The sequence below is a fragment of the Triticum dicoccoides genome, chromosome 5A (genome assembly GCF_002162155.2).
Source record: "Triticum dicoccoides isolate Atlit2015 ecotype Zavitan chromosome 5A, WEW_v2.0, whole genome shotgun sequence".
Taxonomy (NCBI): domain Eukaryota; kingdom Viridiplantae; phylum Streptophyta; class Magnoliopsida; order Poales; family Poaceae; genus Triticum; species Triticum dicoccoides.
Genome location: NC_041388.1, coordinates 643017917 through 643043040, shown reverse-complemented (window position 1 = coordinate 643043040; position 25124 = coordinate 643017917). Strand labels below are relative to the sequence as shown.

Genomic DNA, 25124 nt, shown 5'->3' with positions numbered 1-25124 from the left:
ATGCCGACGGCTAGATACAGCAGGGTTCTGGTGGGCGCCGTGCCGCGGATCGGTGACGTGGCAACTATGCTGACGGCTGCCGTCGGCATACCTACGCCGTGGATCGGTGACGTGGCATGCGAGGATATGCCGACGGCTGCCCGTCCCGACCGTCGGCATAGGTTTGACGGCGTTAGCCGCTCGTCACGGGCGGGGTCGCCGGGCCCGCCGTTATACCGACGGCTGATTTATGCCGACGGCTGCTGTCGGCATGTCTGCGCCTAGGTCGACGGCCGTTCTGTGCCGACGGCAGCCGTCGGTATAGATCCATGTAACCCGACGGCCAGTGTAAGCCGACGGCCAAAACTAGGCTGTCGGCATATCTCAAACTAGACCGACGGCAGCCGTAGGCATAGGTTTGGCCGTCGGCGTATGCCCGTTTTCCGGTAGTGAGTCCAAACCAAACGATATAATCATCCCAGACCCTACACCCAAGGTATCTTGTTATCTTCATTTATAAAAATCTCAAATGACAAATCATTCCATATTCTTTCTTTTTAGTCCTGCAGAATTTAGGATTACTGAATTTGTCTAATGAAACAATATATTTTCTTGTAAGTAAAATGGCATCGGCAATACTTTGTTTATATTGTTTATTACTTTATTACTTTGTTAGTTTGATGATTGATTATCTTCCACCTTCTGCAATTGTGGATGGACCCATCCAGTGGGTGCGGGATGCCTTCAATGAGATAGCTCCCCGCTTGGAGGTTGCACCTTGGAGAAGGACAGTGTCCGACACTTCCTACGCCTTTTTGAGAGTGTGGCGTGTGCATGCATTGGAATCTGACCATCACCGCGGAAACCTTGACCTACATGGCCAATCATAACGCCTTACGATGTGCGAAAGTTGTATTGGAGGGCAAGGCTCCTGAACTCAATGGGATGCATGCTAATCCCAACTGCATCAACCAATATGGATACTTCCCCCTCCATGAAGCTGCTGAAAGGTTCTCTGTTGGCATGATCAAATTGTTGTTTTGCCACGGTTGCGGTTGCGGTTGAAAATGCTTGTCTGCATAAGTATTTGGAGGACAATCTTTCTTCTAATCGGGACTATGAGGATTATACCTACAACCTCATCCATCTCTTGTGCCTACCCGAGATGGTTTGTGTCATTTCCCTCGCTACACAAAGTCCTACTTTTGCAGCATGAAAATTTAAACGATTGTGGCCATTGCATATATCGCATACAACTGCTATACCAATACCCAAGGACTGAGCATCCTTACATCTCCTCTTGTCAGCGATATAATTCCTATTTTACCTGCGGTTTGTGTTCTTGTGTTGTAAGTTCTTAACCTTATTTTTTAGACATGGAATCATCAGTTTCAGATTGTCATTAGCTAATTTGATTTTCTTTGGCTTAGAGATGACCCCCAATTTGTAGTTGTATACTCGTATATCATACCGAAGGACTGAGTGTGCTTTCATCTCCACTTGCCAGAGATGGATTTTTTATTAAGAAATAGATAGAATACTAATCATGCTTATCTTCTAAAAGTGTTTATGTATTTGGCATGTTATTATTTTATATTCAGATACAATGAGAATCCATGCTTTGGTGTGTTTGGATAAAATGAAGCAATAAGACAGGAAGTAATATTCAGCATTACTTGCTCGCATGCAGATGTTAAAGGCACTCATATTTTTTCCTCGGTGCTTTTTAACAGAAGATCTTCTTGGATACGATTAGACTGCTTGCTAGAGAAACAGATAATCTGGTGGATGAGCTCTGGATGTACTCCCTCCGAGTCCGTTCCTAAATATAAGTCTTTTTAGACATTTCAAATGGAATACAACATACAGATGTATGTAGACATATTTTAAAGTGTAGATTCACTCATTTTGCCCCATATGTAGTCACTTGTTGGAATGTCTAGAAAGACTTATATTTAGGAACGGAAGGAGTACATAAAGGAAAAAAGGCCTGTAGAGACTGCAGTTTTACTCCTGGCAGCTCAAGGGCAGATCCGTGGGAGCCGTTCCTCCAAGAGAAGTGTCAATGGCAATCAAAATGGGTTTGAAGTTATCATGGATCGTATAGTATTGGAGCACTATGACACGTGAAGCCCGAGGAAATGGCAATATTTAAATGTACATATTTGCTTGTTCGTATCATTTATCGTGCCGGTGAAGTTCTTGATGCGTACATTCAGCATCACTCTGAGGTACCACAGTTTGTGTATTGTAGTTAGTGTTACATTGCCTCTGGTCTCTTCCTTAGTTTTTTTCACTAAGTGTTTTTGTTTAAGCTTCTAAGTACCGTTGATAATTCTCGCATTGATCAAGGAAAAAGGAATAACATTTTTTTAGAGGAAAGGCATACGCCCGACTTTATAAATAAAGCCATAAGGTAGGTAGGGACCACATAACAGAACGTACCACACACCATCCAGACCCCAACGACGGTTCAAACGAAAGAGAAGACAGTCCGGTACATGGCTCCCTCGCCAGTACACGGCACGTAGGCGGGAAGAGAAAGGCCCAAATAAAGCTAAACTGCCGGCCCAAAAGAAAAGCAACTAATCATCCTGCTCTTGTCTGCATAACTGAGAAGCCGAAGCCCGAACTTTGGAGATCAGCATAGAGAGCGCATACTGGTCGTCGACCTTAGTCAATGATTTACACTCCTGCAAGAAAGCACACGATTTAAATAAGCAATCAACATGTTTAGCCGGAAACACGTGCTCAATAGTAAATTTGTTTCTAGTCGTCCAAAGGGACCAGCAAAAAGCCCCCAGGCTCACCCAAAAGATACGTCTGGAGACGTCAGAAAGGTTGCTTGCTAAGCTGCGCAGCTCGGCAAAGGAGGCAGGGACCCAAGAGACAAGAAGCCAATCCCTCACGCAACTCCAAATGAGCTTAGCCAAGACACAGTGGAAAAAAATATGCTCCGCATCCTCCACAACACCGCACAGAGCACAGAATTGGGATCCCGGCCCATTTCTCTTACGAATCTGATCAGCCGAAGGCAGCCGGCCTCTGAAGGCTTGCCATAAGAAAATCTTAATCTTAGGGGGAATCCGGGCCTTCCAAATCTAGGAAAAACGATTAGTAGGCGTGCCACCAACAGGCTTAGAGTAGAGCGACTTAACAGAGAAGCGCCCAGAGGCAGACAACGGCCAAAACACCAAATCCTTGTTCATCGAGAGCGTAGGGAAGAAGGCAGTAAGGCGTTGCCAGTCTTCAAACTCTACAGGCGACAAGGATCGACGGAAGGGCAGGTTCCACCCATGGGAAGCCAACTCCTCAATAGAAATATTCGGAACAGAGCAATAAGAAAATAAGGTGGGGAAAGTCACCGAGAGGGGTGAGTCTCCACACCACCAGTCCAGCCAAAACCTAATAGAGGAACCATCCCCAACTACAAACTTAACAAAAGACTAGAAAACAAGCCTAACTTTGACCAGGGACTTCCAAAATGGAGAGCCACCCCGCGAGTGAGCAAACATCGGGCTCGAGGAAGGGAAATATTTAGCCTTAAGAATAGACAACCAAAGGGGCTGGTCCTCAGCACTCATAATCTTCCACCACCATTTGATCAACAAACATTGGTTCATGATGGAAGTGTTAATAATCCCTTACCCCCAAGGTTTTTGGGCCTACACATCAACTTCCATTTAACAAAGCGATATTTACGGCGATTATCAACAGCGTTCCAGTAGAACGCCCCACGGTGTTTATCAAAACCAGCATGTGTCCCAACCGATAAGAGGTAGAAGCCCATCAGGAACATGGGGAGGGAGGACAGACAAGCATTGATCAAAGCCACTTTACCCGCATTAGAATTATACCTACCACGCCAGGGAAGGACCCTGTTGCCCACCTTTGTGACCACCGGGGCAAATTCTTTCGCATGAAGCACGCCCGGGGATATGGGAAGGCCCAAATATCTGAAAGGGAAAGACCCTAGCTTACAATTAAGAAGATGTGCCACTCGCACAGCTTCCGACTCGTCCACACCAGTAACAATCACTTCACTCTTGGCAAAATTTATCCTAAGGCCCGACATCGCCTCGAAGCAGAGGATAATAAATTTGAGATGAGCGAGGCAGGCATCATTCAGCTCAACCATAATGATAGTGGCATCCGCATACTGAAGGTGGGTCATCCCTTGGGGAAGAAGATTAGAGCTAACCGGAGAGGTGTGCCCCTAAGCTGCTGCACTAGAAAGCAAGCAGGATAAGGCATCCGCAATGAAGTTGAACAAAATGGGTGAGGCAGGATCACCTTGCCAAAGGCCCCTACCATTGGCAAAAAACTTACTAACCTGACCATTAACATAGATGGCAGTATGGCCTCCCGAGACCAAGTGCATGTTTCTATGAACAAGGGGCCCCTCAAACCCTTTAGCTAGCAAGACCCTACGCAAAAAAGGCCAACTCCCCGAATCGTAGGCCTTCTCAAAATAGAGTTTAAGAATCACCGCTTTCGATTTACGAGTCTTAAGGTCATGCACAATTTCATGAAGGCAAAGAACCCCATCCAAGATGAAACGACCTTTAATAAAAGCCGATTGAAAAGGACTGATGGTACGATGGGCAATGGGAGAGAGGCGAGTGGCTAGCCCTTTGGCAGGAAATTTGGTGAAATTATTGATAAGGGCAATAGGCCTAAACTGCGAAATCAAGTCCGCTCCCTTGACTTTAGGAATAAGAGTAATGACAGCATAGTTAAGACGAGAGATATCCACCGTCCCCAACCAGAAACCTTGGATGATCTTACACACGAGAGCCCGCAACTACGACCAAAATTTCTTAAAGAAGGGAATCGAGAAACCATCAGGCCCAGAGGCAGCGTTTGGATTAGCCGAACTAATCACCTGCCAGATCTCCTCGTCAGATAAAGGAACCATCAGTCCCATGTTCCCGTCTGGAGAAATCTTACAACCCGCATCCCAGAAGTCAGAGGAGAGGGCAAGCCCAGGATCCGGCTTAGGGCCGAGGAGATTGGAGTAAAACCCAACAATGTGATTCATAATGAGAGACTGGTCCAAGGCTCTGACGCCATCAATCAAAAGACTGTCAATGAAGCATCTCCGACGTCTACCATTGGCGATCGTGAAGAAATAAGCCGTCATAGCATCACCCTTCAAGGTCCAATTAATGGCACCGCGCTGACGCCAGTAAATTTCTGACTGCTGGTGCAGCAGCATCAAAGCATCTTCGAGGGAGTAACGAGTAGCCCATTGAGAAGCGGAGAGCCCAGACAAGTCAGCAGAGTGGTCCAGATCCCGGAGTTGAGATTCAAGGGTCTCTTTTTCCCTATGGAGCTCGACTGCCCTATTCCGAGACCAACCCCTCAAGAATTTACGAAGCTCATATGACACATTATGCCAGTCATCCATGGGGCCAAAGAAACGACGAGAGGAGGAAAGAAGATTAGAGATCTTGGAAGCCATCATCTCATAGAATCCCTCCACTACAAGCCAAGAGGCATCAAATTGGAAGCAGGAAGGCGACACAAGGGAAAGGATGCCCGCATCCACGACGAGGGGGGCATGATCGGAGCCAACCGCAGGCCTGGCTTTCAGCACCACACGGGGGAAAAGCAAATCCCACCTATCACAGATAAAGACCCGATCCAGCACCGACCGAACAGGAGAGGACTGATGGTTCGACCAGGTGAACCGCGCCCCTACCCTAAGGAGCTCATGGAGCGCGCAATTGTTAGGGAACGTAGGATAAATTCAAAATTTTCCTACGTGTCACCAAGATCAATCTATGGAGAGACCAGCAACGAGGGAAGGAGAGTGCATCTACATACCCTTGTAGATCGCTAAGCGGAAGCGTTCAAGAGAACGGGGTTGATGGAGTCATACTCGTCGTGATCCAAATCACCGATGACCAAGTGCCGAACGGACGGCACCTCCGTGTTCAACACACGTACAGCCCGGTGATGTCTCCCATGCCTTGATCCAGCAAGGAGAGAGGGAGAGGTTGAGGAATACTCCATCCAGCAGCAGCACAACGGCGTGGTGGTGGTGGAGGAGCGTGGCTATCCTGTAGGGCTTCCCCAAGCACCGCAGAAGAGGAGGAAGAGGTGTTGGAGAGGGAGAAGGAGGCAACCAAAGGCATGGATGAAAAGCCCTCCTTCCCCACTATATATAGGAGGGCCAAGGGGGCGGGGGGGCGCCGGCCCTAGGAGATCCAATCTCCTAGGGGGGCGGCGGCCAGGGAGGTTTCCCTCCCCCCCAAGGCACCTAGGAGGTGCCTTCCACTATTGGGACTCTTCCCTTTTGTGAAACCCTAGGCGCATGGGCCCCTTGGGGCTGGTGCCCTTGGACCATGTAGGCCAAGGCGCACCCCCTATAGCCCATGTGGCACCCCGGGGCAGGTGGCCCCACCCGGTGGGCCCCCGGGACCCTTCCGGTGGTCCCGGTACAATACCGATAACCCCGAAACTTGTCCCGATGGCCGAAATGGGACTTCCCATATATAAATCTTTACCTCCGGACCATTCCGGAACTCCTCGTGACGTCCGGGATCTCATCCGGGACTCCGAACAACATTCGGTAACCACATACAAACTTCCTTTATAACCCTAGCGTCATCGAACCTTAAGTGTGTAGACCCTACGGGTCGGGAGACATGCAGACATGACCGAGACGTTCTCCGGTGAATAACCAACAGCGAGATCGGGATACCCATGTTGGCTCCCACATGTTCCACGATGATCTCATCGGATGAACCACGATGTCAAGGACTTAATCAATCCCGTATACAATTCCCTTTGTCTAGCGGTACGATACTTGCCCGAGATTCGATCGTCGGTATCCGATACCTTGTTCCATCTCGTTACCGGCAAGTCTCTTTACTCGTTCCGTAACACATCATCCCGTGATCAACTCCTTGATCACATTCTGCACATTATGATGATGTCTTACCGAGTGGGCCCAGAGATACCTCTCCGTTTACACGGAGTGACAAATCCCAGTCTCGATTCGTGCCAACCCAACAGACACTTTCGGAGATACCTATAATGTACCTTTATAGCCACCCAGTTACGTTGTGACGTTTGGCACACCCAAAGCACTCCTACGGTATCCGGGAGTTGCACAATCTCATGGTCTAAGGAAATGATACTTGACATTAGAAAAGCTTTAGCATACGAACTACACGATCTAGTGCTATGCTTAGGATTGGGTCTTGTCCATCACATCATTCTCCTAATGATGTGATCCAGTTATCAACGACATCCAATGTCCATGGTCAGGAAACCGTAACCATCTATTGATCAACGAGCTAGTCAACTAGAGGCTTACTAGGGACATGGTGTTGTCTATGTATCCACACATGTATCTGAGTTTCCTATCAATACAATTCTAGCATGGATAATAAACGATTATCATGAACAAGGAAATATAATAATAACTTATTTATTATTGCCTCTAGGGCATATTTCCAACAGTCTCCCACTTGCACTAGAGTCAATAATCTAGTTCACATCGCCATGTGATTAACACTCACAGGTCACATCGCCATGTAACCAACATCCAAAGAGTTTACTAGAGTCAATAATCTAGTTCACATCACTATGTGATTAACACTCAATGAGTTCTGGGTTTGATCATGTTGCTTGTGAGAGAGGTTTTAGTCAACGGGTCTGAACCTTTCAGATCCGTGTGTGCTTTACAAATCTCTATGTCATCTCCTAGATGTAGCTACCACGTTCTATTTGGAGCTATTCCAAATAACTGTTCTACTATACGAATCCAGTTTACTACTCAGAATAATCTGGATTAGTGTCAAAGTTTGCATCGGTGTAACCCTTTACGACGAACTCTTTTACCACCTCCATAATCGAGAAAATTCCTTGGTCCACTAGTTACTAAGGATAACTTTGACCGCTGTCCTGTGATACATTCTTGGATCACTCTTGTACCCCTTGACTGACTCATGGCAAGGCACACTTCAGGTGCGGTACACAACATAGCATACTATAGAGCCTACGTCTTAAGCATAGGGGACGACCTTCGTCCTTTCTCTCTATTCTGCCATGGTCGAGCTTTAAGTCTTAACTTCATACCTTACAACTCAGGCAAGAACTCCTTCTTTGACTGATCCATCTTGAACACCTTCAAGATCATGTCAAGGTATGTGCTCATTTGAAAGTTCCATTAAGCGTTTTGATCTATCCTTATAGATCTTGATGCTCAATGCTCAAGCAGCTTAATCCAGGCTTTCCATTGAAAACACTTTCCAAATAACCCTATATGCTTTCCAGAAATTCTACGTCATTTCTGATCAACAATATGTCAACAACATATACTCATCAGAAATTCTATAGTGCTCCCACTCACTTCTTTGGAAATACAAGTTTCTCATAAACTTTGTATCCACCCAAAATCTTTGATCATCTCATCAAAGCATACATTCCAACTCCGAAATGCTTACTCCAGTCCTTAGAAGAATTGCTGGGGCTTTGCATACTTATTAGCATCTTTCAGGATTGACAAAACCATCCGGTTGTATCACATACAACCTTTCCTCAAGAAAATCATCGAGGAAACAATGTTTTGACATCCTATCTGCAAGATTTCATAAATAATGCACTGACTGCTAATATAATTCCAACAGACTCTTAGCATCACTACGAGTGAGAAAATCTCACCGTAGTCAACTCCTTGAACTTGTCAGAAAACATCTTAACGACAAGTCGAGCTCTCTTAATGGTGACATTTACCATTATTGTCCGTCTTCCTTTTAAAATCCATCTGTACTCAACAGCCTTACGACCATCAAGTAGTTCTTCCAAAGTCTACACTTTGTTTTCATACATGGATCCTCTCTCGGATTTTATGGCCTCGAGCCATTTATCAGAATCCGGGCCCACCATCGCTTCTCCACAGCTCGTAGGTTCATTGTTGTCTAGCAACATGACTTCCAAGACAGGATTACGCACCACTCTGAAGTAGTATGGACCCTTGTCATCCCACGAGGTTTGGGAGTGACTTGATCCGAAGTCTCATGATCAATATCATAAGCTTCCACTTTAATTGGTGTAGGTGCCACAGGAACAACTCTTTGTGCCCTGCTATACACCAGTTGAAGTGACGGTTCAATAACCTCATCAAGTCTCCACCATCCTCCCACTCAATTCTTTCGAGAGAAACTTTTCCTCGAGAAAGGACCCGATTCTAGAAACAATCCCTTATTGCTTTCGGATCTGAGATAGGAGGTATACCCAACTGTTTTGGGTGTCCTATGAAGATGCATTTATCCGCTTTGGGTTCGAGCTTATCAGCCTGAAACTTTTTCACACAAGCGTCGCAGCCCCAAACTTTTAAGAAATGACAGCTTAGGTTTCTCTAAACCATAGTTCATACGGTGTCGTCTCAACGGAATTACGTGGTGCCCCTTTTAAAGTGAATGTGGTTGTATTTAATGCCTAACCCATAAACTATTGTGGTAATTCGATAAGAGACATCATGGTATGCATCATATCCAATAGGGTGCAGTTATGATGTTCGGACACACCATCACACTATGGTGTTCCAGGCTGTATCAGTTGTGAAACAATTTCCACAATGTCTTAATTCTGTGCCAAACTCGTAATTCAGATATTCATCTCTATGATCATATCATAAATCTTTTATCCTCTTGTCACGACGATCTTTCAACTTCACCCTGAAATTACTTGAACCTTTCAATAATTCAGACTCGTGATTCATCAAGTAAATATTCTCAACATCTACTCAAATCATCTGTGAAGTAAGAACATAACGATATCCACTACACGCCTCAGCACTCATTGGACTGCACACATCAAAATGTATTACTTCCAACAAGTTGCTTTCCAGTTCCATTTTACTGAAAACGAGGCTTTCAGTCATCTTGCCCATGTGGTATGATTTGCATGTCTCAAGTGATTCAAAAATCAAGTGAGTCCAAACGATCCATCTGTATAGAGTTTCTTCATGCATATCTACCAACAAACATGGTTCGCATGTCTCAATCCTTTCAAAAATGAGTGAGTCCAAAGATCCATCAACATGGAGCTTCTTCATGCGTTTTATACCGATATGACTTACGTGGCAGTGCCACAAGTAGGTGGTACTATCATTACTATCTTATATCTTTTGGCATGAACATGTGTATCACTACGATCAAGATTCAATAAACCATTCATTTTAGGCGTAAGACCATTGAAGGTATTATTCAAATAAACAGAGTAACCATTATTCTCCTTAAATGAATAACCGTATTGCGATAGACGTAATCCAATCATGTCTATGCTCAACGCAAACACCAAATAACAATTATTTAGGTTTTAATACCAATCTCGATGGTAGAGGGAGCGTACGATATTTGATCATATCAACATTGGAAACACTTCCAACACATATCGTCAGCTCACCTTTAGCTAGTCTCTGTTTATTCCATAGCTTTTATTCCGAGTTACTAACACTTAGCAACCGAACCGGTATCTAATACCCTGGTGCTACTAGGAGTACTAGTAAAGTACACATCAACACAATGTATATCCAATATACTTCTATCGACCTTACAAGTCTTCTCATCTACCAAGTATCTAGGGTAATTCTGCTCCAGTGGCTGTTCCCCTTATTACAGAAGCACTTAGTCTCGGGTTTGGGTTCAACCTTGGGTTTCTTCACTAGAGCAGCATCTGAATTGCCGTTTCATGAAGTATCCCTTCTTGCCCTTGCCCTTCTTGAAACTAGTGGTTTCACCAACCATCAACAATTGATGCTCCTTCTTGATTTCTACTTTTGTGGTGTCAAACATCGCGAATATCTCAAGGATCATCATATATGTCCCTGATATATTATAGTTCATCACGAAGCTCTAGCAGCTTGGTGGCAATGACTTTCGGAGAAACATCACTATCTCATCTGGAAGATCAACTCCCACTCGATTCAAATGATTGTTGTACTCAGACAATCTGAGCACAGGCTCAACAATTGAGCTTTTCTCCCTTAGTTTGTAGGTTAAGAAAATCGTCGGAGGTCTTATACCTCTTGACGTGGGCACGAGCCTGAAATCCCAATTTCAGTCCTTGGAACATCTCATATGTTCTGCGATGTTTCAAAAACATCTTTGGTGCCTCAACTCTAAACCGTTTAACTGAACTATCACGTAGTTATCAAAACATGTATGTCAGACGTTCGCAACATCCACAGACAACGTTCGAGGTCCAGCACACTGAGCGGTGTATTAAGGACATAAGCCTTCTAAGAAGCAATGAGGACAATCCTCAGTTTACGGACCTAGTCCGCATAATTGCTACTATCAACTTTCAACTAAATTTTCTCTAGGAACATATCTAAACAGTAGAACTGAAGCACGAGCTACGACATAATTTGCAAAATCCCTTTTTGACTATGTTCAAGATAATTAAGTTCATCTCATGAACTCCCACTCAGATAGACATCCCTCTAGTCATCTAAGTGATTACATGATCCGAGTCAACTAGGCCGTGTCCGATCATCACGTGAGACGGACTAGTCAACATCGGTGAACATCTTCATGTTGATCGTATCTACCATACGACTCATGCTCGACCTTTCGGTCTTCTGTGTTCCGAGGCCATGTCTATACACATGCTAGGCTCGTCAAGTCAACCTAAGTGTTTGCATGTGTAAATCTGTCTTACACCCGTTGTATGTGAACGTTTGGATCAAACACCCGATCATCACGTGGTGCATTGAAACTACGAACTGTCGCAACGGTGCACAGTTAGGGGGAACACTTTCTTGAAATTTTAATGAGGGATCACCTTATTTACTACCGTCGTTCTAAGCAAATAAGATGTATAAACATGATAAACATCACATGCAATCAAATAGTGACATGATATGGCCAATATCATATTGCTCCTTTTGATCTCCATCTTCGGGGCTCCATGATCATCATCATCACTGGCATGACACCATGATCTCCATCATCATGATCTCCATCATCGTGTCTTCATGAAGTTGTCTCGTCAACTATTACTTCTACTACTACAGCTAACGGTTAGCAATAAAGTAAAGTAATTACATGACGTTTATGTTGACACGCAGGTCATAAATAAATTAAGACAACTCCTATGGCTCCTGCCGGTTGTCATACTCATCGACATGCAAGTCGTGATTCCTATTACAAGAACATGATCATCTCATACATCACATATATCATTCATCACATCCTTTGGCCATATCACATCACATAGCATACCCTGCAAAAACAAGTTAGACGTCCTCTAATTGTTGTTTGCATGTTTTACGTGGCTGCTATGGGTTTCTAGCAAGAACGTTTCTTACCTATGCAAAGACCATAACGTGATATGCCAATTGCTATTTACCCTTCATAAGGACCCTTTTCATCGAATCCGATCCGACTAAAGTGGGAGAGACACACACCCACCAGCCACCTTATGCAACTAGTGCATGTTTGTCGGTGGAACCGGTCTCACGTAAGCGTACGTGTAAGGTTGGTCCGGGCCGCTTCATCCCACAATGCCGCCGAATCAAGATTGGACTAGTAACGGTAAGCATATTGAACAAAATCAACGCCCACAACTACTTTGTGTTCTACTCGTGCATAGTAACTACGCATAGACCTAGCTCATGATGCCACTGTTAGGGAACGTAGCATAAATTCAAAATTTTCCTACGTGTCACCAAGATCAATCTATGGAGAGACCAGCAACGAGGGAAGGAGAGTGCATCTACATACCCTTGTAGATCGCTAAGCGGAAGCGTTCAAGAGAACGGGGTTGATGGAGTCATACTCGTCGTGATCCAAATCACCGATGACCAAGTGCCGAACGGACGGCACCTCCGCGTTCAACACACGTACAGCCCGGTGACGTCTCCCATGCCTTGATCCAGCAAGGAGAGAGGGAGAGGTTGAGGAATACTCCATCCAGCAGCAGCACAACGGTGTGGTGGTGGTGGAGGAGCGTGGCTATCCTGCAGGGCTTCGCCAAGCACCGCAGAAGAGGAGGAAGAGGTGTTGGAGAGGGAGAAGGAGGCAACCAAAGGCATGGATGAAAAGCCCTCCTTCCCCACTATATATAGGAGGGCCAAGGGGGGGGGGCGCCGGCCCTAGGAGATCCAATCTCCTTGGGGGGCGGCGGCCAGGGAGGTTTCCCTCCCCCCCAAGGCACCTAGGAGGTGCCTTCCACTATTGGGACACTTCCCTTTTGTGAAACCCTAGGCGCATGGGCCCCTTGGGGCTGGTGCCCTTGGCCCATGTAGGCCAAGGCGCACCCCCTATAGCCCATGTGGCCCCCCGGGGCAGGTGGCCCCACCCGGTGGGCCCCCGGGACCCTTCCGGTGGTCCCGGTACAATACCGATAACCCCGAAACTTGTCCCGATGGCCGAAATGGGACTTCCCATATATAAATCTTTACCTCCGGACCATTCCGGAACTCCTCGTGACGTCCGGGATCTCATCCGGGACTCCGAACAACATTCGGTAACCACATACAAACTTCCTTTATAACCCTAGCGTCATCGAACCTTAAGTGTGTAGACCCTACGGGTTCGGAAGACATGCAGACATGACCGAGACGTTCTCCGGTCAATAACCAACAGCGGGATCTAGATACCCATGTTGGCTCCCACATGTTCCACGATGATCTCATCCGATGAACCACGATGTCAAGGACTTAATCAATCCCGTATACAATTCCCTTTGTCTAGCGGTACGATACTTGCCCGAGATTCGATCATCGGTATCCGATACCTTGTTCCATCTCGTTACGGGCAAGTATCTTTACTCGTTCCGTAACACATCATCCCGTGATCAACTCCTTGATCACATTGTGCACATTATGATGATGTCTTACCGAGTGAGCCCAGAGATACCTCTTCGTTTACACGGAGTGACAAATCCCAGTCTCGATTCGTGCCAACCCAACAGACACTTTCGGAGATACCTGTAATGTACCTTTATAGCCACCCAGTTACGTTGTGACGTTTGGCACACCCAAAGCACTCCTACGGTATCCGGGAGTTGCACAATCTCATGGTCTAAGGAAATGATACTTGACATTAGAAAAGCTTTAGCATAGGAACTACACGATCTAGTGCTATGCTTAGGATTGGGTCTTGTCCATCACATCATTCTCCTAATGATGTGATCCCGTTATCAACGATATCCAATGTCCATGGTCAGGAAATCGTAACCATCTATTGATCAACGAGCTAGTCAACTAGAGGCTTACTAGGGACATGGTGTTGTCTATGTATCCACACATGTATCTGAGTTTCCTATCAATACAATTCTAGCATGGATAATAAACGATTATCATGAACAAGGAAATATAATAATAACTTATTTATTATTGCCTCTAGGGCATATTTCCAACAGCAATTACTAATGAACTCATTAAAAGCATTAACAAGAGGCCAAGAAAAATTAGGGCTATTTTTATCTGTCGGGGAGCATAACAAATTGAAATCACCACCAATTAGAAGAGGAATATTATAGGATTCAATCTTAATCGAAAGTTCATCCAAAAACAAAGGGGCAAGAGAGTGGTCCGCGGGGCCATAAACCACCAAAAATTCCCATAAGTTGTTAAGCTGGCGATGATGAACCACGCAGCTAGCCCAAAAGATGCCATGATCAAAGGTAATGAAATCAAACACGTCCCGTTTAGACCCTATCAAGATGCCCCCAGAATGGCCCGAAGCAGGGAGAAAGTGCCAGTCGAACCTGTCCATGCCAGCCACCGCAGAAAGTTCAGGAGAGGAAAAGGATTCCTTAAACATTTCAACCAACCCTAAAATGTCAATGTGCTCTCCACAAACCAAGTCATGAATCTGGTCTCGGCGCCCCTAGCATCGAAACCTCGAACGTTCCAAAAGAGAGCTTTCATGTATAGGAAAGGTTTTTAATACGGAGGCTCGATCTGCACGGGGCCAAACAAGGCTTAGAGCGCTTGGAATGATCTCTCTTAACTTGAGCATGAGGTGGAGGCGACTGGCCACAACCATTTGTCGCTCCACCTTCCCCAGACTGACCCTGGGCCCCAGCAGGTCCGGCAACAGCCGCGGCCTCCATGGCCTTGGCAATAGCTGCCTAGGCAACCTCATTAGCCCTAATGACAGAAAGAAGGCAAGAAGGGGAGCCCAACCCCGGTTCAACAACCACCCCAACATCAGACATAATATGAAGCAAATGATCATCCGATAGCGCAGGTAAAACAAGGCGAATAGGGAAAGCATGGAGAGGGGGTTGGACAGATGAACCTAGAGTAGGAAGGTCCCTGGCCGCAGCGCGCCTCTCAGCCCGCACTGCCACCCAAACACCAGAGTCATGCACGCGCCAGCCCTTGCGCGCCGTGGACGCCAGAGAGCGCAGCAACGGGGAGCACCGCACAGGCAACGCCGTCCCCGGGCCAGATCTCGAAGCAGACCCCAGGTCCTTATCCAGACGACGAGCCAGACCCGCCACAGATTGCTTGGAGGCAGAAGATGCCCGACTCTTAGCAGAAAATTTCCGAACCAACGACTTCTTCTTCTTCTTAGTTGAGTGCTCGGTGGATCGCGGGGGGGGGGGGAGCGGGAAGATCCTCAATCCCAGAGAAGAAGGGAGACTGCGAATGAGTAGGCGTGTTGGAGCAAACACCAGAAAAGGGGATCCCCTTACTAGCAGTAGTCTCACGAGGAGCCGAACCATCCTTCTGAGGATTAGCAGCTAGGGCATTGTCCTTGAGCAACTCCTGTTCATCAGGCTCCAATTTATCCCATTCAGACTGAGTAAAACAAGGATCCGTGCCACCACTTGGGTTTTGCCCCCCAGACGAACCATCCCCCTGCATGTCATCATGATCAGAAGGCTTGGAAGGAGGAGGCGGAGGGAGAACATGGAAATCAGCACCCTCGACCCGAACTCGTAAGCGCACACCCTTAGGAGATGGAAAAACATCCACGGCACCATGAACACACACAGGATCAATACACCACACATTGAGACGAACCGGACCAACCTTGCCCAAAGACTCCACATCAACTTCCACAGGCTTGCCAATGAGATTACCAAATGCCATCGTGAACTCCACAGAGCGTGAACCAACTGGCACGTCATCCACTAACACCCAAGTCTTGGTGAGAGGGCCAACCGCCTTCGCACCCCAAGTAGCCGCTTTGACTGACACCACCAGTTGGTTTAGAGGAAGAGTAAAGCTAGTGCACGAGGAGATCATCCTTAGACAGTCCTTGGAGGGAAAGACCACTGCGAACTCATATTCTGAAAGCTGGCGCACCTGCCAGTCCCAACCCCCATCGTCCCAAATCTTCAGACCATCCAGGAGAGTCTGCGGGGAAATCTTTTGACCAAAAACAGTTATGATGGCCGCGTTAGAGAGAGACGGCGCGGCCATCACCACAAGAACATCAGCATCCAAAGCGAAGAAAGAGCAGCCTGGCAAACCCATCGTCCCAAACTGTATGAAGGTAGGACTCTTGGAGCAATTGCGGCAATCCACCGTAAGGTGTTGCTACCTCTTGAGCTTGCGTTGGTTTTCCCCAAAGAGGAAAGGATGATGCAGCAGAGTAGCGTAAGTATTTCCCTCAGTTTTGAGAACCAAGGTATCAATCCAGTAGGAGGCCACGCGCAAGTCCCTCGTACCTACACAACACAAAGAGCTCAACGCAACCAACGCGATTAGGGGTTGTCAATCCCTTCACGGTCACTTACGGAAGTGAGATCCGATAGATAATATTTTGGTATTTTTGATATAAAGATGCAAAGTGAAAAGTAAAAGGCAAAGTAAAAACAAAGCAAGATTAAAGTTATGGAGATTGATATGATGAGAATAGACCCGGGGGCCATAGGTTTCACTAGTGGCTTCTCTCAAGAGCATAAGTTTTCTATGGTGGGTGAACAAATTACTGTTGAGCAATTGACAGAATTGAGCATAGTTATGAGAATATCTAGGCATGATCACGTATATAGGCATCACGTCCGTGACAAGTAGATCGAAACGATTCTGCATCTACTACTATTACTCCACTCATCGACCGCTATCCAGCATGCATCTAGAGTATTAAGTTAGAAACAGAGTAACGCTTTAAGCAAGATGACATGATGTAGAGAGATAAATTCATGCAATATGAAATAAACCCCATCTTGTTATCCTCGATGGCAACGATACAATACGTGTCTTGCTGCCCCTTCTGTCACTGGGAAAGAACACCGCAAGATCAAACCCAAAGCTAAGCACTTCTCCCATGGCAAGAACTACCAATCTAGATGGCCAAACCAAACGGATAATTCGAAGAGACTTGCAAAGATAACCAATCATACATAAAAGAATTCAGAGAAGATACAAATATTGTTCATAGATAGACTTGATCATAAACCCACAATTCATCAGTCTCAACAAACACACCGCAAAGGAAGAAGATTACATCGAATAGATCTCCACAAGAGAGGGGGAGAACATTGTATTGAGATCCAAAAAGAGAGAAGAAGCCATCTAGCTAATAACTATGGACCCGAAGGTCTGAGGTAAACTACTCACACTTCATCAGAGGGACTATGATGATGTAGAAGCCCTCCGTGATGACGGCCCTCTCCGGCGGAGCTCCGGAACAGGCCCCAAGATGGGATCTCGTGGATACAGAAAGTTGCGGCGGTGGAATTAGGTTTTTGGCTCCTATTCTGATCGTTTGGGGGTACGTGGGTATATATAGGAGGAAGGAGTACGTCGGTGGAGCACCGAAGGGCCCATGAGGCAGGGGGCGTGCCCTATAGGAGGGGGGACCACCCTCGTGACCGCCTCCGGTACTTCTTGGAGTAGGGTCCATGTCTCCTGGGTCTTATCCGAGAAGAAAATCACGTTCCAAAAAGGATTTTTCTGTTTGGACTCCGTTTGATATTCTGTTTCTTTGAAACACTGAAATAGGCAAAAAACAACAATTCTGGGTTGGGCCTCCGGTTAATAGGTTAGTCCCAAAAATAATATAAAAGTGGAAAATAAAGCCCAATATAGTCCAAAACAGTAGATAATATAGCATGGAGCAATCAAAAATTATAGATACGTTGGAGACGTATCAGGCATCCCCAAGCTTAATTCCTGCTCGTCCTCGAGTAGTAAATGATAAAAAGAGAATTTTTGATGTGGAGTGCTACTTGGCATAATTTCAATGCAAAATTTCTTAATTGTGGTATGAATACTCAGATCATAAAGATTCAAGACAAAAGTTCATATTGACATAAAGAATAATAACACTTCAATCAAACTAACAAAGCAGTTATGTTCTCTCAAAGTAACATGGCCAAAGAAAGTTCATCCCTACAAAATCATATAGTTTAGTCATGCTCCATTTTCGTCACACAAGAATGCTCTCATCATGCACAACCCCGATGACAAGCCAAGCAATTGTTTCATACCTTAATAATTTCAAACTCATAAACTTTCACGCAATACATGAGCGTGAGCCATGGATATAGCACTATGGGTGGAATAGAATATAATGATGGGGGTTGTGTGGAGAAGACAAAAAAGGAGAAAGTCTCACATCAACGAGGCTAATCAATGGGCTAGGGAGATGCCCATCGATTGATGTTAATGCGAGGAGTAGGCATTGCCATGCAACGGATGCACTAGAGATATAAATGTATGAAAGCTCAACAAAAGAAACTAAGTGGGTGTGCATCCAACTTGCTTGCTCATGAAGACCTAGGGCACTTGAGAAGGCCCATTGTTGGAATATACAAGCCAAGTTCTATAATGAAAAATTCCCACTAGTATATGAAAGTGATAACTCAAGAGACTCTCTATATGAAGAACATGGTGCTACTTTGAAGCACAATATATGAGACTCGCTAATCATGGTGCTACTTTGAAGCACAAGTGTGGAAAAAAGGATAGTAACATTGCCCCTTTTTGTTTTTTTGGGCCTTCTTTTTTTCTTTGGCCTTTCTCTTTTTTTGGGTTAATGCTCTATTGAATGATGATCATCACACTTCTATTTATTTACAACTCAATGATTACAACTCGATACTAGAACAAAGTATGACTCTATATGAATGCCTCCGGCGGTGTACCGGGATATGCAATGAATCAAGAGTGACAAGTAAAAATTATGAACGGTGGCTTTGCCACAAATACTATGTCAACTACATGATCATGCTAAGCAATATGACAATGATGAATGTGTCATGATAAACTGGATGGTGGAAAGTTGCATGGCAATATATCTCAGAATGGCTATGGAAATGCCATAATATGTAGGTATGGTGGCTGTTTTGAGGAAGATATAAGGAGGTTTATGTGTGAAAGAGGGTATCATATCACGGGGTTTGGATGCACCGGCGAAGTTTGCACCAACTCTCAATGTGAGAAAGGGCAATGCATGGTACCGTAGAGGCTAGCAATGATGGAAGGGTGAGAGTGCGTATAATCCATGGACTCAGCATTAGTCATAAAGAACTCATATACTTATTGGAAAAATCTACAAGACATAAAAAACCAAAGTATTACGCGCATGCTCCTAGGGGGATAGATTGGTAGGAAAAGACCATCGCTCGTCCCCGACCGCCACTCATAAGGAGGACAATCAAATAACACCTCATGTTTCAAATTTGTTGCATAATGTTAACCATACGTGCATGCTATGAGACTTGCAAACTTTAACTCAAGCACTTCTCAAATGCACAATTACTCTACTAGCATGACTTTGATATTACTACCTCCATATCTCAAAACAATTATCAATCATCCAACTTTTCTTAGTATTCAACGCACTCAAAAGAAAGTTTCACAAATCTTGAATACCAAGCAAGTTATTATTAAGCAAATTACCATGCTATTACGACTCTCAAAACAATTTAAGTGAAGCATGAGAGATCATAGTTTCTTTAAAACAAAACACCACCGTGCTCTAAAAGATCTAAGTGAAGCACATAGAGCAAAATTTCAACGCTCAAAAGATATAAGTAAAGCACATAGAGCAAAACTACATAGCTCAAAAGATATAAGTGAAGCACATAGAGTATTCTATCAAATTTTCGTTCATAGATGACTCTCTAAAAAGGTGTGTACAACAAGGATGATTATGGCACACTAACAAACAAAGACACAAATAATACAAGACGCTCCAAGCAAAACACATATCATGTTGGTGAATAAAAATATAGCTCCAAGTAAATTACCGATGGAAGTGGACGAAAGAGGGGATGCCTTCCGGGGCATCCCCAAGCTTTGACTTTTTGGTGTCCTTGGATTATCTTGGGGGTGCCATGGGAATCCCAAAGCTTAGGCTCTTGCCACTCCTTGTTCCATAATCCATCAAAAGAACTCACCCAAAACTTGAAAACTTCACAACACAAAACTCAATAGAAATCTCGTGAGCTCCGTTAGAGAAAGAAAACATAAAACCACTTCAAGGTACTGTAATGAACTCATTATTTATTTATTTTGGTGTTAAACCTACTGTATTCCAACTTCTCTATGGATTATAAACTATTTTACTAACCATAGATTCATCAAAATAAGCAAACAACACACGAAAAACAGAATCTGTCAAAAACAGAACAGTCTGTAGTAATCTGTAACTAACGCAAACTTATGGAACTCCACAAAATCTACCAAAATTATAAGACCTATATAATTTGTTTATTGATCAGCAGCAATTGGAATCAGTATTTTATCACGTTCTGATGATTTTTAGTAATTCGGGCACTGAACACAAAGTTTCTAGAAATTATAGCAAGATCAAATAACTATCATCCAAGAAGATCCAATAGGTCTAGCTTGGCACAAACACTAATTAAAACACAAAACCACATCCAAACAGAGGGTAGATGGGTTATTTATTCCCTAACAGAAGAAAAACACAAAAAAATTGGGTTGCCTCCCAATAAGCGCTATCGTTTAACGCCCCTAGCTAGGCATACTAGCGAGGATAGATCTAGGTATTGCCATCTTTGGAAGGCAATCCATAAGTGGCTCTCATGATGGTTTCATATGGCAATTTTATTTTCTTTCTTGGAAAGTGTTCCATGCCCTTTTTAATGGAAATTGGAATCTAATATTCCCTTCCTTCATATCAATAATCGCACCAACCGTTCTAAGGAAAGGTCTACCAAGAATAATAGGGCAAGAAGGATTGCAATCTATATCAAGAACAATGAAATCTACGGGCACATAATTCCTATTTGCAACAATAAGAACATCGTTAATCTTTCCCATAGGTTTCTTAATAGTAGAATCCGCGAGATGTAAGTTTAAAGAGCAATCATCAAGATCGCGGAAATCTAGCAAATCACACAAAGTTTTGGGGATAGTGGAGACACTAGCACCCAAATCACACAAAGCATAAAACTCATGATCTTTAATTTTAATTTTGATAGTTGGTTCCCACTCATCATAGAGTTTTCTAGGGATAGAGACTTTCAACTCAAGTTTTTCTTCATAAGATTGCATCAAGGCATCAACAATATGTTCGGTGAAGGCTTTCTTTTGACTATAAGCATGCGGAGAATTTAGCATGGATTGCAACAAGGAAATACAATCAATCAAAGAGCAACTTTCATAACTAAATTCCTTGAAATCCAATATAGTGGGTTTAGCAACATCTAAATTTTTATTTCTTTCAATCCCACTTTCATCAATTTCATCATAAAGATCTAAATACTCCGAATTTTTGGAACGTCTTCTAGGTAAAGATAGATCATATTCAGTTTCATCAAGATTCATATTGCAAAACAAAGATTTGATAGGGGACACATCAATAACTTTTAGATCTTCATCTTGATTTTCATAGGTATTGGGTTTTGCGGCCATCTTATTGACTAAGGTAGCTTGCATGTCCGAAATTTCAGCAGTCATCTTTTCAAGACGAGCAATTTGGGATCTGATACCATCAAATTCTTTAGACATATCATCGAGCTCTTTATTCATATAACTCATAAAACCTTTTTGTTCCTTAAGCTCATTTCTAAAGAAATTATTATGCTCAAATTGCAAAACCATAAACTTCCTAACATTGTTTCCGATCTCCTCTAACCTTTTAAAGTGAAGATCACCAAAATTTGGTAGAGCCATCGCAACAAACAAGCAATCCAACACACGAGCAAACAAAAGGCAAGCGAGAAAAATGCAAACGGAGAAGGAGAAGGGGAAGGAGAAAGAGAGGGTGAATAAAATGGCAAGGGTTAAGTGGGGGAGAGGAAAACGAGAGGCAAATGGCAACTAATGTAATGCGGGAGATAGGGATTGTGATGGGTACTTGGTATGTTGACTTTTTGTGTAGACTCCACGGCAACGGCGCCAGAAATTCTTCTTGCTACCTCTTGAGCTTGCGTTGGTTTTCCCCGAAGAGGAAAGGATGAGCCAGCAGAGTAGCGTAAGTATTTCCCTCAGCTTTTGAGAACCAAGGTATCAATCCAGTAGGAGGCCACGTGCAAGTCCCTCGTACCTACACAACACAAAGAGCTCAACGCAACCAACACGATTAGGGGTTGTCAATCCCTTCACGGTCACTTACGGAAGTGAGATCCGATAGATAATATTTTTGGTATTTTTGATATAAAGATGCAAAGTGAAAAGTAAAAGGCAAAGTAAAAACAAAGCAAGATTAAAGTGATGGAGATTGATATGATGAGAATAGACCCGGGGGCCATAGGTTTCACTAGTGGCTTCTCTCAAGAGCATAAGTTTTCTACGGTGGGTGAACAAATTACGTTGAGCAATTGACAGAATTGAGCATAGTTATGATAATATCTAGGCATGATCACGTATATAGGCATCACGTCCGTGACAAGTAGATCGAAACGATTCTACATCTACTACTATTACTCCACTCATCGACCGCTATCCAGCATGCATCTAGAGTATTAAGTTAAAAACAGAGTAACGCTTTAAGCAAGATGACATGATGTAGAGAGATAAATTCATGCAATATGAAATAAACCCCATCTTGTTATCCTCAATGGCAACGATACAATACGTGTCTTGCTGCCCCTTTTGTCATTGGGAAAGAACACCGCAAGATCGAACCCAAAGCTAAGCACTTCTCCCATGGCAAGAACTACCAATCTAGATGGCCAAACCAAACGGATAATTCGAAGAGACTTGCAAAGATAACCAATCATACATAAAAGAATTCAGAGAAGATTCAAATATTGTTCATAGATAGACTTGATCATAAACCCACAATTCATCGGTCTCAACAAACACACCGCAAAAGAAGAAGATTACATCGAATAGATCTCCACAAGAGAGGGGGAGAACATTGTATTGAGATCCAAAAAGAGAGAAGAAGCCATCTAGCTAATAACTATGAACCCGAAGGTCTGAGGTAAACTACTCACACTTCATCAGAGGGGCTATGATGATGTAGAAGCCCTCCGTGATGACGGCCCTATCCGGCGGAGCTCCGGAACAGGCCCCAAGATGGGATCTCGTGGATACAGAAAGTTGCGGCAGTGGAATTAGGTTTTTGGCTCCTATTCTGATCGTTTGGGGGTACGTGGGTATATATAGGAGGAAGGAGTACGTCGGTGGAGCACCGAGGGGCCCATGAGGCAGGGGGCGCGCCCTGTAGGAGGGGGGCCACCCTCGTGATCGCCTCCAGTACTTCTTGGAGTAGGGTCCATGTCTCCTGGGTCTTATCCGAGAAGAAAATCACGTTTCAAAAAGGATTTTTCTGTTTGGACTCCATTTGATATTCTGTTTCTTTGAAACACTGAAATAGGCAAAAAACAACAATTCTGGGTTGGGCCTCCGGTTCACATGTTAGTCCCAAAAATAATATAAAAGTGGAAAATAAAGCCCAATATAGTCCAAAACAGTAGATAATATAGCATGGAGCAATCAAAAATTATAGATACGTTGGAGACGTATCAGGTGTCCATCCGAGCGACAGATGAGACAGAAGGGTGGATTGGTGCACCTGGACTGGAAGTGGTTCGGACGATGGCAGGCGAAGCAGGTCAGAGTCGGAGAGGGGCCAGCATCAACAGGTTGCTGGCGGGGGGCGGCGGGGGCAGGATGCCATCACCTAGGCCAGCATAAGAGGCGCCCGGAGCAGAAGAAGGAGCACGACGATCTCTGACCAGCGAGGAAGAAGAACTAGGACCGAAATGCGGGCCCGAGTGGGAGGCATCACCAGCCGCGAACGAGTGAGGAGGCGGCTGAGGCGGGGGCACCGGACCCCTGACCGGCGCAAGACGTGGCGCCGACAAGGAAGAGCCACCACCCACCGAAGCAGCGACAGCCTCCCACGGATCCGCCCCCGACCCCGCCACACCACCAGAACCAGGGAGCGCTGACCCAGATCTAGCAGCCGAGCGCTCCTGCTCGTCGCGCTGGGGCCGCTCCGGCCCAGCCGTCCAGGCCTCCCGCTCGCGCGACACCTCGTGCGCCACCCGCTCAGCCTCCAGCTTCGACCGCAGCTCCGCTTCATACGCCAGATCGACACCATTGCCCGGTGAATCTTCATGGGCACGCTTGCTACCCGAAAGGGCCTCAGAGGAAGAACCTCCGGACTTGTCCATGGCGAGCACTTTCGCGAAGGAGAGGAGGAGAGGAGGGGAGAGGATATGGATCTGGAAAAAGGCGGATAGGACGACGCGCTACGCGAATATCAGTGGCAGAAGCCAGAAACCCTAGGAGGGGGATGGAACCGCGACGCACCCATAAATAGCCAAGGCCAGCCAGGCCAGACTGGGCCGGAGCGGGACAGTGGGCCATGGGAGGGGAGACACGCGAAGCAGTGGCCACAACCAACTGCCCCGGGCCCACAGACGGGACGGGGGAAAGCATCGAAAGAGGACAAGACCGGAGGCCCAGGCGGCCCATCTCGAACCAATCCAGGAGTCACCAGGCCCAATTGCCCACAGGGACCCACCTTCACCACATGACACTCCCGATCTAGGGTTTGGCCAACAGCCGCCCCCGCACACGCCGGCACGGCCGCCGCCAACGGCAACAACCCTAGTCGGAGAGGAGAAGGACGAGCGACACCAGCATCTGGAGACCCCACAATGCCCGGATCCACCGCAATGGAGGGGGGAGAAGGGCCGAGGAGACCACGAACAGGGGAAGGAGCCGGACCCCGACCCGCCTTGCGCCGACGCCTACCGACACACAGCCACCCCGACGACCCAGAAGG

General features: G+C 45.4%; 1 pseudogene; it reads left to right on the top strand.

Moving 5' to 3' along the window:
• The window catches only part of LOC119300290, a 27433-nt pseudogene continuing 2309 nt past the window's right edge, over positions 1-25124 (top strand).